Raw genomic sequence first — 9873 nt, 5'->3', positions numbered from 1 at the left:
TTATATCATTGGAACTGCTTCTACATAAATTAGGTATATAAAAATTCCAAATGTTTTTTCAATTATTTTCTACATAACTTTGCTTTTCTTCCCTCTTTCAATTATATTATATATAGCTTTAAAAAGAGTCATTTATAAGAGATAAGTCACAAACGTGTTAGGTATAACCGTATAAGAATGCCACTTGTTGAAATGTTGAATTATGTAAGAGTCTCCTAAATTTCTCATAATTAATTAGCCCAAATGTCCAATCCACCGTTAAAAAGCCTTTCATTTACTATTCATGTAGGCAAATTTAAATTTTAGTCAACTTTATACTCTATCCGTGTTTTAATAAGTGTAACTCCATCCGTTTTAAAATACTTGCTTCACTTTTTATTTTCGACCATTTTTAAATACTCGCTCCATTTTCCTATTTGGAAAGCTTTTATAATATTAAATTCATCTCTTAATTAATGGACCCAACATAAATCATATTTAATTAACTTAATATTCTCTTCTTCAGTTCTCTCAACTACTTTTGCCTTTTACAATTTTTTATTCTTCCACCTTCCACCTTCATATTTTATTACTTTCTCCAATTCCTCCTAAAACACTGTGCATGGAGAAATGGAGTAAGTATTTAAAAACAGAGGGTGTACACTTATCAAATCTGACCGTATTTTAATAAGTGTTACACTTCCTTTTGTGGCAAAAGCTACATTTTATGGTCCCCACTCAAACCCACTACTACTATTATTATTATTATTATAAAATTATTATTATTATTATTATTATTATTATTATTATTATTATAAAATTATTATTATTATTATTATTATAAAATTATTATTATTATTATTATTATTATTATTTTCCCTTTGACATTCATTACTTTTCAATAAATTATTAACCCCACTATCTTTCTTTTACAATTTTTTAATACCAACTATTCCACTTACCTCTTATTTTATTTAAGTCAATTAAATTATCTAAAATTATGTGTCAGTCAAAGTATAACACTTATTAAAATATAGAAGGAGTAATCAATATTTATATACTTGTATATATTATTAAAACAAAAAGATAATGTTTAAGTTGTCATCTCACAACATGTCGCCAATTGCCATTATTCGATCACTACGTAGTACGTACACTCCTTGCCTCCTTGGTCACTTTGTCTATGGTTTGCGTTTGGTTAAAACATGGGTATTAAGAAAAAGTCTTTGGGACTTAGGAGTGAGTAAAATGAGAATATTTGTTTTGAGAGCCGGTAAATATTTTGATAAATGAAGATAGTTTATTTGAATCTTGTAAAAAAAGATATATAGTTATGTAAATATTTTGGTAAATAAGAAAAATTGATTGGAAGTTAATAATACTCCTTTGAGAGTAGATGCGTTGGGATGTGTAAATATGACGGTAAATTAGGAAGGTTTAGAAATATAGAAAGAAGCCGACCAAAATAGAATACGTGATCATAGAAAAGTGAAGGATGAAATACTCCGTATTATTTCTTTATTTTTTTAAAAATATGAGATAACTTTTATGAATAGTGTTTGAACAATTATATCCTTTAAAATGTCTATTTACTTATTTTCCCTCATTAATGATAATTGTCTCTTTTTTTAAACTCTTTAGAATAGTGTACGGACATTTATACCCCTAAAATATATTTGTTTACATATATATTTGTCTCGTAGCCACAAAAAGTGTATTTATTTAAAAGGATTAATACAGTTTTTTAATCCAAACTTTGCCCAATTTACTTTAAATAATCCCAACTTTTGATTATTCTGCAATAATCCCAACTTTAGGGTGCCTTTTCTTTCTTCGGTCCGGATTACCGGTTACTTGAAGAAAGGGTTAAAAAAATATTTAAACCATTTATTTGACACGTGTTGCATACTAATTGGTTCACCAAAATAAAAATAAATTATTTAAAATAAAAAAAAATAAAAAAAAAAAGAATCCACCCAACCCCCTCACGTTTCTCAACCCAACCAAACCCCAACCCCAACCCAAAAGATCCGGCCACCCAACCATTGACGTCGGTCGGCCGCCCGCCCCCACTACCTCACCCCTCTCTCCCCCACGTCGGTAAACAGTCGCATTCCCTCTCCTATTCACCCCTCTCTCCCCCACGTCGGTAAACAACCGCATTCCCTCTCCTATTCAGCCATTCCCCATACGCACATCCACCTTCCTGCACTCCCACCTCGCAACCACAATTCGCGCAACAAACAGCAGCTCCACACTACCCAACCCCACGCAACAGCAACACATCCAACATCAGCTTCTCATTCGGCGGGGGGAGGGGAAATCCGCCGAAATTTGAACCCTTAACCCACTGTGTGTCGCGGTGGTTTGCTAAATTGATTTACTTTGAAATTGAAACCTAGACCCTTAAACCAATTTACTTTGAAATTGGAGTAGCCAAAACGAAGAAGGGGAAGGCAAGGGGACATTTTACGGGGCGGGAGAAGGGAGGGGGAGAGGTTTTGGGGGCAAGGAAGGAAGTTTTCAGAAATTGGTGGTTATGTAGGCGGTGGTGTTTAGTGGCGGCTGGGCGGCTGGTTGCATTGGAAATTTGGGGTTGTGGTTCAAGGGAAAATGGGGACGCGGCGGTCTGGCGAGGGATGGTCGTCGAGCAGCGCAGTGGTGGTGAAGGTTAGGGTGGGCCGGTGGGGGAAGGGGAGGCTAGTTGGTATTTCTGTTTTTTTCTTTTTTTAAAAAAAAATTGGTTCAGTAAAAAAAAATAAAAAATAAAAAATAAAATTGGACTACTCACGTGGCGACATGTGTCCAGCAACCTACAATAGAAGGTTGTTGACCAGTTTAGGTATGAAGAAAGAGAGACCACCTTAAAGTTGGGATTATTGAGGAATAATCCAAAGTTGGGATTAAAAAACAGTATTAATCCTATTTAAAAATTAAAACTTCTTTATGCTCTTGTTGAGAGTCGAACTCACGACCTCCCACTTACTAAACGGGTACTCTAACCAACTGAGCTACGAGAGTTATATAACAGCATCACACAAAAGCGGGCCGAAAACCTGACCCGATCCGACCCGACCCAAACCAAAAGATCTAACACTAAAAAGAAGCAGGAGAAAGAAGAGAGAAAGAATTGAAAACAAAAATGGAAGACGACGAAGAACCTCCGGTAGCCATTGAAATCGATGAAACCATCTCATCCCAAAACCCCCATAACGACGACCTTTCAGTCGTCGGCGTTACCGTTATCACCGGTTACCTGGGTGCCGGAAAATCCACTGTAAGTGACAAACAAAATATTATTTATTTTTTCATTTTTAGTAAGAAATTAAAGTTAATATTTATACTAATTGTAAAAATGATGGAATTTGATGTAGTTGGTGAATCATATAATAAATTCAGAACATGGGAAGAAGATAGCAGTGATATTGAATGAATTTGGGGAAGAATTAGGGGTTGAAAGGGCTATGATTAATGAAGGTGATGGTGGTGCTCTTGTTGAAGAATGGGTTGAGCTTGCTAATGGTTGTATTTGTTGTACTGTTAAACATAGTCTTGTTCAAGCTTTGGAGCAGCTTGTTCAGCGGAAGGAAAGGTATCTTTTATTTCTTCTTATCTACTTTACTCGTCCCTCGGTTTGTTTGGGATTATTAGTCACGTTGATCGTGTAATTTGAACTAGTAATGTGATTGGTAGACCCGGTCGGGTGTTGTTAGGAAATGTTGTATTCAATTGTTTTGATTTTGGGTATGATTTGAATTGTTGTAGTGTTATGTTGATTAGCCGGGTGTTATTTGTTGGAGTGCCAGGGTATGATCATGTGTTATTGATTCGTCTAATTTTATGGGAACATTTGTGTTTATGATTTTTTTTTGAATTGTTCTGCTTTGCATTTTGTTCTAATGTTTCCTTCTTTGAATGTAAGTAATTTGATGAATGCGGTTGTAATAGTTATGTGTGTATAGTAAAGTGTTTGTTGATGGAGTCTAGGAAGAATAGCAAGGTCTAGAATCATGCACAACAATGGATAAAGGACATGAACACTTCATAGTTAGGGAATTGTATGTTAGGATAGAATGGACAATCATTCATTTGTTAGTTACCTTAGCTTTCATAAGTTACGTTCTTGTTGTTTCCTTGTTAGATAAGAGCTTAGCATAACCTTGATCGATTTGGTAGGAAGTTGTTGTCATATCTCTTCTTTCCATTTTTCGTTCTATAAATTATATGTGTTGTATTACTTGAATACAGTAGTATGAATTGAGTAATTGTTTCTTTACCTCCTTTTGATTTTCATAGGCTTGATCATATATTACTCGAGACCACAGGCTTGGCAAACCCAGCTCCTCTCGCATCTGTCCTTTGGTTGGATGATCAACTGGAGTCTTCTGTCAGGCTTGATTCGATCATCACTGTAAGTTCCAATTTGTGATTTTTGAAAATGTTTTGATATCACAAGAGATTTTACTGTCCAGAGTTCTGGTCAATATAAGTAATCTGCTTTCTTTTATCCCTTAGGTTGTTGATGCCAAAAATCTTCCTTATTAGCTCAAGCAACGTGATGATTCATCTTCTTTTCCTGAAGCTTATTATCAAATAGCCTTTGCGGTAATTGTAGTTCTTCCCACATTGGTTTCTTTATGCCTGGATTTTTCTAGTGTGGTTGCCCTGGTTGGGTGTTCCGAAAGAATCATGCTCTCTGCTTTCTGGCTTCTTAGTAGGGAAACAAAATGTACTCACTTAATCTCTGGTAACCTGGACCTTGCAAAGTGATGGAAGTTTACAAAGATTTATTTTATATGGTTGCAGGATATTATTATACTGAATAAGGTTGATTTGTTAGCTCGAGAACAACCTGAAGGTACTCTGGAAGACTTGGAGAAGGAGATACATAAGATTAATTCTCTTGCTAATGTCATCCATTCAGTTCGTTGTCAACTTGACTTGTCTAAGATATTGGATTGCCATGCTTATGATGCTACAGTTAGTTACATGCGTCTGATTTTCCATCCCTTGGTAGGCTATACTGTTTCATAGTGATGGCATAGGTTTGTGATGTTTTCTAGCTTATCATTTCAGCATGCCTCTCATTTGGAAGCCTTATTGGAAGAAAACCAATCTTTATCTACTGGGGATCTTCATGATGCTAGTGTCAGGACCCTATGCATATCTGAGCCACAAGCGATGTCTCTTGATAAGGTACTTTTAATTTACCTAAAATTGCAATTTTTGCAGTAGGCTTTTTGAATCAACTCTTCCATCTCAGTATTTATAGATTTTTCTTTATAAAAGGCCTTCAGAAAACTTGTTTGAAAGGGAAACAAACGAGACAAAGAGCTTTGAGTAACTGGAAATTTGACCAACTATTCATCGAGAGAAAACAAATGGAAAATTGAGACTTTTAAAGTCAGCTGGAATGTTAATATGGACATTTATGCTACTTGTGCTGTTCTACTGTAATATTGTTGTATTTTCTCAACATCTTTGTCAAACTGGCTTAGTGGCCTTAGCACAACATAATTGTTTGTTCCTTCCAACAATTGCTACTGCTGCTCATTATTTGAGATAGAGGAGATCAACTTCAAAACTATCATGGATGGGATCGTCGTTGAGTGTTGCTGGCACTTGGCAAAGGATATCACTATATCAGAAGCGCGCTTTTCTTTTCTTTCTTCTTTTTTTTTTTTTTATTTTTTTTCTATTTAATTTTTATAAATCTACATGAAGATTATAAAAAGCGAGCAAACTGTGGCTGAACAATTCATTTAGGTAGCAAATCTACATGAATCTATTTAATTGTTTCCCTTTATATTATAAGTCTTTATAACAAAGCTAGCAAACTGTGGCCAAACAATTCATAGGAGTCTGCGGGCTGTGATAATGTCATAAAAGCGATACCCTAGACTTTAGGTAGTTAGTTGTCAAGCTTCTTGAATGCTTGATTATTAAATACATTGCTGTAATTTCAGTTTATAATCAATCACATCACCTCCTTTAAACTTAATTCTCACATTCAATCTCTAAATTCAGTCCATATCCATGAAAATTCTATTACTGCACTTGATGGGTTATGCCCATAATAAAGACTTGTTGCTTAGTATTGGGTCTATTGGCATTCAAATTTACTTGTATATTGGTGAATATTATTCCGTAATAGTTTAATAGATGATGTAGAGAATTGTCAAGTGCCAGCTAATGAAGAAAGGAAGGAGTACTTAACTTTCTTGAGATGTTGGCTATGTGATATTGTAATTGTTATTGGGGTTTGCAATATAGCCAATTGGACCCTTTTGTTCTTATTTCTAACATATTTTATATTATATTATCTAGTTTGGGTGCTTCATATGGATTGGACTTGAAATAATTCTCATTGTACCTTGTGATGCTTGATTCAGCCTATAGAGAGAGGTTTGAGTGGAGAATGGAGATGTGCTTATTTTTCTACTAGCCTATGAAATATAAAGGCATATACTTCTGATATTTTGTTAGAGAAGTTTGATTGATTTCAAGATGGTAAAATTAGGCTATGTATGAGCAAGAGAGGGAAAGGGAGAAAGATAAAAATATTAGCAAGATTTTTCTATTCCCCTTTCCTCCCTCCCTCTGGGCCTGTGCATCTATTTTAGTACTCGGATGTATATTTGCATTGTTGCCAACTCATGCATTTTTACATCATATGACCTTACAAGAGTGATGGTACTGGAGCTATGATCATCAGTAACCAAATTCCTGATTTAGTCTGTACAGCTGTATTGTTAAACTTGTGCCTTTTCCATCTGATGCCAAAAAATTATGGATACTCTTTTGTTCTGCATGTTTATTTTATCATTTAATTTAGGGTTGGACTAGATTTAGGTCCAATCTCACTTTTCATTATTACATTTAAGGTTCGCATATGGCTTGAAGAGATTCTTTGGGACAAGAAAGGCGGTATGGATGTCAACCACTGCAAAGGAATTTTAAATATTTCAAATTCTGACGAACTCCATACCCTACAGGTAATAGTTCATATCATTTATGCATGTTTATTGTTTCTTATTCCAGGATCTTGATCTCCTTTCACAAGAGTCACAACTCCATATATTTTTCTTTGGATATGACTCATTTAAATTCTTCTATGGTGATCATTAAGAATTGTGTACCGCTGAATGCTGTGCAGGCTGTGAGAGAAATATATGATATCGTTCCTTCCCGTGCGTGGAAAAAAGAAGAAACTCGGATGAACAAAATTGTATTTATTGGTAATGGGAAGTCATATCATACGAGACATCTCCAGTATCTCAAACTTCTCCTCACTTTTTTCTGTTTTATGTTCAGGTCAATGCTTAGATGAGGAAATTCTGGCTGATTCTTGTAAATCCTGCAAGGTAACTAGCTAAGATTTGTGTTTCAAGTGTTGCTCAGTCGAGGATGCTTTGATATTAAACAGGTTGACTAGATATACTTTTACAATATGGGCTCGCAGCCAAAAGTCTGAATACTTGCTTGACTTAGTAGTTCTCTGCCTTCATTTTGGTTGCTGTAGACTTGAGTATTGCTATGAACCTTTGCAATACAGTTGTTCCGTAGATTTGAATACCGTGGAAAGCACAGAGTTGTACATTAGTTGTGTACCGGAGATGATTGTTGTTGATGAAACTTTGACATTTTTAACAATGTCTGCTTGTGTATGCTTTTAAAGAACTCTTGGACCAAAATTTCGGAAATGGATCGTTTGATCATGCATCCATCCCTACTAGTAAAAAGAAAATCACTAGTATCCTTATTTACAGTTGCGTTGTATTAACCAGCTTCTTCAAAGATTAACAAAGTACGGAGTAGTGGTGACCACTTTTATGTTTCTTTAAGTAATAAGTAGAAAAAAAAAAAGAAAACTTTAGATTGGTTGGTAAACCTTGCTATGTGGAAGGCATCTTGCGTCAAGCAAAAGCACAAAGGTCACGGGTTAAATCTTAATGTGAACCTTGTTTTTCTTTTCTCGATTACCTTCTTGTTCCGAGAGGAGAGTTTTTGGGTAAAGTTGTATTTGACATTGTTGCTCACCGAAGTAAGAGTACAACTATCTATATACCTATATTAAAGCAGAGTTTTTTTTTTTTGGAGGAAATTCCTAAATTCTACTACATTATTTTCTCTTTTTGCTTTTTAAGGTTTTTACACAATTATTAATTTGCCTTGAAACTTTATTGTTTAATTATTTATTGTTAAGTACATTTTTCTAGACACTTTTATATTTGAATTTCAATCACCATTAATTCTAAAAATCGAGCATGGCTCGGGAATTATCTAGTGCAATATACATACGGAGTATATAATAATCAATACACATCCTTAAATCTGAAGTCCAAATGATCTTAAGATTGTTGGCTGGATGAGGCACCTAATGCGTGTAAATCAATGTGAGCAATGAATGCAATTTGATTTCTTTATTGTATGATTAGTTATTTTGTTTGAATTTGTCGCAAAGCATGAATGGATGATCAAGGAAGCTACGGGTACTAGTTTATCTAGCTTTGTTGGCCTTCGGCACTTGACAAATTCTAATACAAGTATAAGACTTTTATTTATGTGATGAGACATAAAATGTTAAATAAAAATTACTCCATTATATAGCTTCTGATCATGAAGAACAATCCTATATTACTTGTATTGCACAATAGTTATTTTTTCCTTTCTTTTAGTCAACCATATAACAAGAAGAATGGGGGTGATTTCCCTTACATTCCTAGGTTTTAACTTTTAACCACATAAATAGAAATTTTAACATCTTTGTTTTCTCTTCCATTTCCTTCCATTCCTATCATTTTTTGCCTTCTTAAATACCCAACCAAGTTGTGGAAGAGCCTAGATGGAGCCACTTCATCAACATCTCTAGAAGTGGATTGGGAAGATGATCTTTGTAAGCGCGATGAGAAAGATGAAGAAGATAACCTTCGAGAAGATGGCATTGTAGACCATCGAGCCAACTTCTCTAAGTAGAATGCATAATCCTTAACACATTCAGGGTCCAACTCCAACTTCAACTTCAACTTGGGTTTAGCCACCTTGGTTTTCTTTTCCCGTCTCCACCTTAACCAAGACATAATGGGGAGGCAACCATTCTGACTCGTAACCAACTCAAGTCGGGTCAAAGAAGATGAAGGAAATTTCTTGCTACTAGAAAAGAGGCTCATGGAATGAACACTTTGCGTTTGGAGCTCTTGTGATGGTGTAGAAGAAGAGGAGACGGGTCTAGATGATGATGATGATAATAACAATGATGGTGGTTCGGGGCTTTGATGTGGTTGGAACTTGGAAACTCCGGGTCGGATTTCCCAGTTGAATGGTATTGCTGGTTTCTTGATTGAATCATCTACTACTACAGCCATTTTTGTTTCTTCACTCTCCATACACACAGTGACACATGCACATATATATAATTCAATAGTTAAGCTATTAACATTATGGTGTTTGCTGCGGCAGAAAAAGGTTCCAAGATACATGCCACTTTCCTTAGTCACAGTCATGCATGGGTAGAGATCATGAATCATTCCACTTTATTACTCCATATGATTTAAAACACTAATTAGAATTATTTTAATATTACACGATATGATGTGATTAAAACAATGTTTAAAACAATACCCTTTACTAAAAGTAGATACTTCGTATAATTTTTCCGGCACTTGGGTTATTAGTCGATGTAACTAGCAATGGTGGAGTCACGATGGGTTCATCAAATCTGCGATTTTTTCAAAATATCGCGCCTTTTTGGTGTAGCAGGCCACACTTAGAAAAAATAACGAAGTCTGACTCTCACGCATAATTTTAAGTAATCCATATTATAAGTAACCCCTAATTTCAAGGAACTCATATTATAAGTAACCCCTAATTTCAAGTAACCCATATTTTCAAGTA

General features: G+C 34.9%; 1 pseudogene; it reads left to right on the top strand.

The window, feature by feature from the left end:
• Positions 1-1591: 1591 nt before the first annotated feature.
• On the top strand, positions 1592-8297 carry LOC110686133 (annotated as a pseudogene).
• The last annotated feature ends 1576 nt before the right edge of the window (positions 8298-9873 follow it).

This window comes from Chenopodium quinoa, unplaced genomic scaffold (assembly GCF_001683475.1).
Source record: "Chenopodium quinoa cultivar QQ74 unplaced genomic scaffold, ASM168347v1, whole genome shotgun sequence".
In the NCBI taxonomy this organism is placed as follows: domain Eukaryota; kingdom Viridiplantae; phylum Streptophyta; class Magnoliopsida; order Caryophyllales; family Amaranthaceae; genus Chenopodium; species Chenopodium quinoa.
This window is presented reverse-complemented; position numbering and strand designations above follow the sequence as displayed.